The sequence below is a fragment of the Telopea speciosissima genome, chromosome 2, assembly GCF_018873765.1.
Source record: "Telopea speciosissima isolate NSW1024214 ecotype Mountain lineage chromosome 2, Tspe_v1, whole genome shotgun sequence".
NCBI lineage: Eukaryota > Viridiplantae > Streptophyta > Magnoliopsida > Proteales > Proteaceae > Telopea > Telopea speciosissima.
The window spans coordinates 38,256,218-38,261,847 of NC_057917.1; positions in this window are offsets into that span (position 1 = coordinate 38,256,218).

Consider the following 5,630-nt stretch of genomic DNA (forward strand, 5'->3'; position numbering starts at 1 on the left):
TTTCTCTAGGGTAAATCTTCAGGAAATTTGAAAGATGAAATGGTGTCTTGAAACTGATTGCCTTGCAAGCGGACAATCTATTAACCATGCCAAATCAGTGCTTAGCTTCAACCCTAATACTCCAACAAAAGTTAGCCGTTGGTTTTCAAGGATTCTTAAAATCAAATATAGAAAGGGCCAAAAAGATACTTAAATCAATCGAGCGAGATTAGGCTGTCAAAAGTGCAGATTTTCATACAGAGGAGAAGACAAATCGGAAGCACCTTCTCCTCTCCCCCTCTCCCAGGTGGGAAAGGAGACTCTTTTAAAATTTGTAGCCTTGTCTATGAACAATTTTGTAGGTTCACACCATAAACTTCCAGTGGCACACCACAACAAAATTTGACAAAATTTGAAAGAGCTCATCGGACTTCTTTAGAGATTCACATGAGGATTCACCAAAAATGTAACACCACACATGCATGATGTTATTATTTTAAAATTATATTTAATTTTTATGAATATCCTAATGTCAATGTGATTATTTAAATATTATTTACCTCCAATTGGTAGTACATTACTATTTTACTATTATTTTAATGAATCAATATATTATTTTTATTGTATACTGGCAGTTTTGTAATTTTTGAGATTTACCTTGGTGAGACAATGCAGGATTTTTATTTTTTTTTTAACGAAAGTGTAATCACACAAACCACACACCAATCCCAAAAAGTTAACTGACTTTGACAATGCATGATGTTTAATACCTAATATTCTGTTTTCTTACCATTACATAACATTTTATTGTGTTGATTAGTATTTTATACTATATTAATGTAAGAGATGTCATTTTATTATTTTATATACAATTCTTATTAATTATGGGATGTTGTTGTATTTATATACTATGGTCTAATGCATACATTATATTTATATTATCTAATATATAAATAGTGTTTATAAAGTTGATGAATGATATACGGTTAAGGGTATCAAAATCCAACCGAAACAGTTTACCAAAATTGAACCGAGTCGTTTACACCGAAACCATGAAACCATTTAATAAATGGTTCGATTTAGGTTTTAAAATTGGGACCGTTTATTAAAATGGTTTAGACCAAATCGAACCATTTAAAATGTTGGTAAACTTTTTAGGAAACTGTTTAAACTAAAACAAATATTAATAATATGTAATGGCAATAATTAACCATTAGTGCCTTCAAACAATAGGTTGTTGCTTAATTTGAAACAATGAAAAACATGAATTCGTAGAAAGTGTATATGTGGAATTTGTAATAAAATAATCGGCTTGGATTCATTCAATTATATTAGTATAATAGTATTCAATGTTTCTATGAATATTTGGCTTCTCGATGAATTAGAATCATGTCATTTTCAACGTGGCTTGTTGAGTACATCCTAGCATGCATTAAATTTGGTGTAAAACAAATTACCAAAAAAAAAAAAATTTTTGGTGTAAAACAAGCAAACCTTTAGGAAGCGAGTATCTATAACCGTGACTGAAAACATTTAAGGCCGACAAACCGAAACCGTTTACTAAATGATTTTGGTTTCAATAACTCAAGCTGTTTAATAAACATTTCGGTTCTGGTTTCCTCTAAAAATTCTTGCATTGAACTGAACCGAACTGATTACACAGAATTTGAACCGTTTAACACCTTCATATATGGTATAGTGATATTTGGTTTGGGTCAATTTAAGTTGGTGGTTCAACCCATGAATTTGGTTAAAGTTATGGTTTTGCTTCATTCGACGTATGTGTGGTTTGTGTTTAGGATGGAGGGCATTTTAGAAAGTGAAAAGGTTAGGTAGAGCTACATGGATTTTAAGAGGTAAAATGGTGAGTGGAATGACGAATCAAAGAGGGGAAATGTTGGTAATGGCCCCATTTCAACAAAGAATTACCAAAGATGTCATTATCCTTGGTTTAAGTTAGTTAGGGGCTATTGATCAAGTTTAAGGAGATTATTTATGGCTTAATCGGGATTAGAGAAGGACCTATAAAAGGGTTAATTTGAGATTAAGCTGGAGGAATCTCAACAACCTGATTTGAGAAGAAAAAGAGAGAAAAAGACAAAGAAGGAAGAAGAAGAAGAGGAGCTCTGCCTTGCGTCTAGTTGGATTTTTGGAGACTGAAGGGTTTAATTAGAGATTTAAGGGAGGGTTTGGAATTAGGAGATATTGGTGAACTTGTGAGTGCCCTCTCTTAGGAATTATGATGATTGGAAGAAGAATAATGAAGAAGGAATGTGGCTGGAATTCTTAGAAGTTAAAGATGAGCTCTGAGGAATTAGAGAGTCGGAAATTTTGGAATACTAATTGAGGTTGGAACTAGGATCTAGAGTTGTTGGAGTCAAGATTTGAAAGGACATTTACCAATCTGAGATTGTATTTGAGCATTGGAGTTGCTATATATGAAGAGTTAGAGAGAAAACAAGTGTTGCAGAGATTTTAGGTTTGTTTTTGTTCTTGATCAGTTTTTTAATTGTATTTATGGATTTGATTTAATGATTTTGAAGGATCAGTGTTGGATTTTAATTGTGAATTTTGTGAATTTTGCTTGTGGTGATAGTTTTTGGTTATGTGCATAAGTCTCTTCGATTTGCAAAGCGAGAGAAAGAGGGAATTAGATGTCCTAGCACGCGAAATCAAAAACTTGTTTGAGTTAAAATAAAACCACAAGCGTACGGGTCAATCGTAGCTACGGGTCGAACACGAGGAGATATACGCCACTCTATTTAACTAACTTAAAAGTAATGCAAAGTGAACCATATTAAAGTGTTAAATTAAACTAATTAAACTAACGAAAATCAATGCATCTTAACTCATAATCATCTAACAAAATTAAGGGATTAAATCGGCGTCCTAACACATGAGCATCTAACCTATCAAACTAAAGCAAATTGAAAAGAATAAAAATGCAGCCATACATACTAACCACATAAAAAGAAATAAGGGAATAAAAATGCATCCATAAATCACAATCATATAAAATTAAAATAAAAGAAATAGAGGGAAAGAAGAAGAAGATAGAGAGAGATAGAGGAGATGGAGAATGAGATTGAGAGTTTAGATAGTAAAACCTGGATGTGCTTGCATGAATGTAAATGAAAAGCTTGAATACTTGCATAAACTTACCATGGCCTCCTCTTCTAAATCTTCAAGTCTTGTCATCAACTTAAGAAGTTAGACTAGAAGGCTTAAAACCTAAACTAGAATTAAGAAATTACAACCCAATTGAAGACTTAAATTGAAATCAAAGCATAAACTAAACATATTATAACTATTAACTAAAAATCATAAAAGCAAACTAGAACTTAAAAAAGCCAAAAATCACAAATTAGAAGGAGAAGAAGAGAAGAAATTTCACTAAGTGAATGAGCAAATTTTTACAAGAGAGGTAGGGGGTATTTATAGGTGGAAGAAAGGAGAAGAGAGAAGATGGAAGTGTAGGAGAAATATTCCCTAAGAAAAGAGAATATTCTCTTCTATTTCCTCTTTTACAATGCCTTGAATCCTAAGAAAAAAAAAAAAAAAAAAAAAAGAAAGAAGAAGAAAAGAAGATTGTTTACATAGACTTTCTATTTTTAGAAAAATAAACTTCCAATTCTAACAAGTGTTTCCTTTTCTTTGTAGATATCTTATCCAAGCAATAAAATCAAAGCATCTTTGAATTTTTAACCTTCCATAGATGAGAAAATATAAATCTATCCCAAGTAGAATTCCAGAAGAACCTTTGAGAAGTTGGAGGAGAGAGAGAGTAAGGGTGATGACTATGATCCTTTAAGAATAAATAAAATACCCATTCTGTCCTTCAGAAAACGTGAAACATGGGGTGCTTATATAGGCCTCACCATTGTGTTCCTTGTAAAAAATCACCCAAAATAGACCCGAATTTCGTCCAATTTGGAGTTGGGGAGCCCAAGATATCTCAAGTTGAAGTTGAACTGTCCAGAGCCCTCCAAATGGAATCTTTCGGGTACAAGAAATATAACTTCTAATAATTTGGTTAAGGCCCCTAAAATCTGAACTTTCGCTTCACTTTATCCCCAGCCGACTATCAATAATTACAAATAAACCCCTATAGACCATTTTCGTGCTTCGTTACAGAAATGGCCATAACTTTTTCGTTTCAACTCGGAATCAAGTGCCGTTTGAACCGTTACGAAGCTGACTCGATGGGCTACGCATCCAAGCCATCAACACCTTTAAATAGCTTAAAAACATTTCCTTAGCATCATCTCCTCCATTTTCACAAGAATTCACCTAAAACCTGAAAAGCACAAGAAAGCACCGAGTAACTCTGTCCAATGTGGTAAAATGTATGCTTTATGCCCTAAGATTTCACACATAAATGTGTTCATCAGATTTCTCCACACTTGAACGTTACTTGTCCTCAAGTAAAGCAAAAGATAAATTAACTTAGAATGCAAAAAAAAATCCTAAATCACTTTCATAGGAATCACGGTTGCACTTAGCATGTGCGACAAGCCTTTCAACCCCTAGGTTACCCCTAGTGGACCAGTTGTGTCTGTGGGTGTTTGCAGTGAATATACACCCAAAATTCAATAAATCAAAAAGAATGATGTAAATTTTTCTCATGGCATAAGTAAGATAGGGCACACAATCTCAAAGAAATACTCAACTAAAGATTAAGGAGCCAAAGGTTCCCCACACTTGAATTTTATCACCCCACATCAATTCAAGTAACAAGCATGCATCAAGGTCAAGGGATCTCCTCATATTTTCTGAACACAACTCACCTTCAAGTAAACCACTTATAGTACTGATGGAACCAATGACTTAGGCATTGAGTATTTTTTACCATACTTTCTTTTTCAGGCATTAAGGTAAAAGCTTTTTTTTTTTTTTTTTTTTTTTAATCAATAACAAACTCTTTTTCTACTCTACTACTGTTCTCTGAATGACATGGTGGAGCATACACCAGACACCCAAACACTTGGTAGCTTTGTTTTTTGCATGTATCCATAAGACATTGAGACATTGATGCAAGAGTTTTTTTTTTTTTTTTTTGAGTTTCCTTCCAAGGAATTTCGATCAAGTCACCCTGCTTCATGAGGCACAGTGCCCTGTCTAGTCCCAAGGAATTCCACTTTTCTTTTTATTTTTCTCTTTTTTTTTTTTTTCATTCACTTTCACTTTCATGCCTTGCCACAAATAAATTGGTCTCAACTACTAGCCAAAAGATCAAAGGGGTCCATAAACACATAGAGGAATCTAACCATCACATGAAGTAGTACTCATATTTTCAAACTCAATCCCCATCACCGGATACAAACCAACTATCATCCTTGAAAAGGAATTTTTTTATTATTTCGCATGCTAGGAGGGCACCTAATTCCCTCTCACTCTCGCTTTGCAAATTGAAGAGACTTATGCACATAACCAAAAACTATCGTTACAATCAAAATTCACAAAATTCACAATTAAAGTCCAACACACCCCCCACACTTAATTCATGCAGTGTCCTCAATGCATGCAGAAAAGAAAGAAGAAGGACAAGGGAGGGGATACATACCAGGATATCAGGGGTCAAGGTAAAGAGGCTCATGGAGATCCATGACCTCTTCTTCAACTGGAGTAGGCATCTCTATGTACGGCTTCAA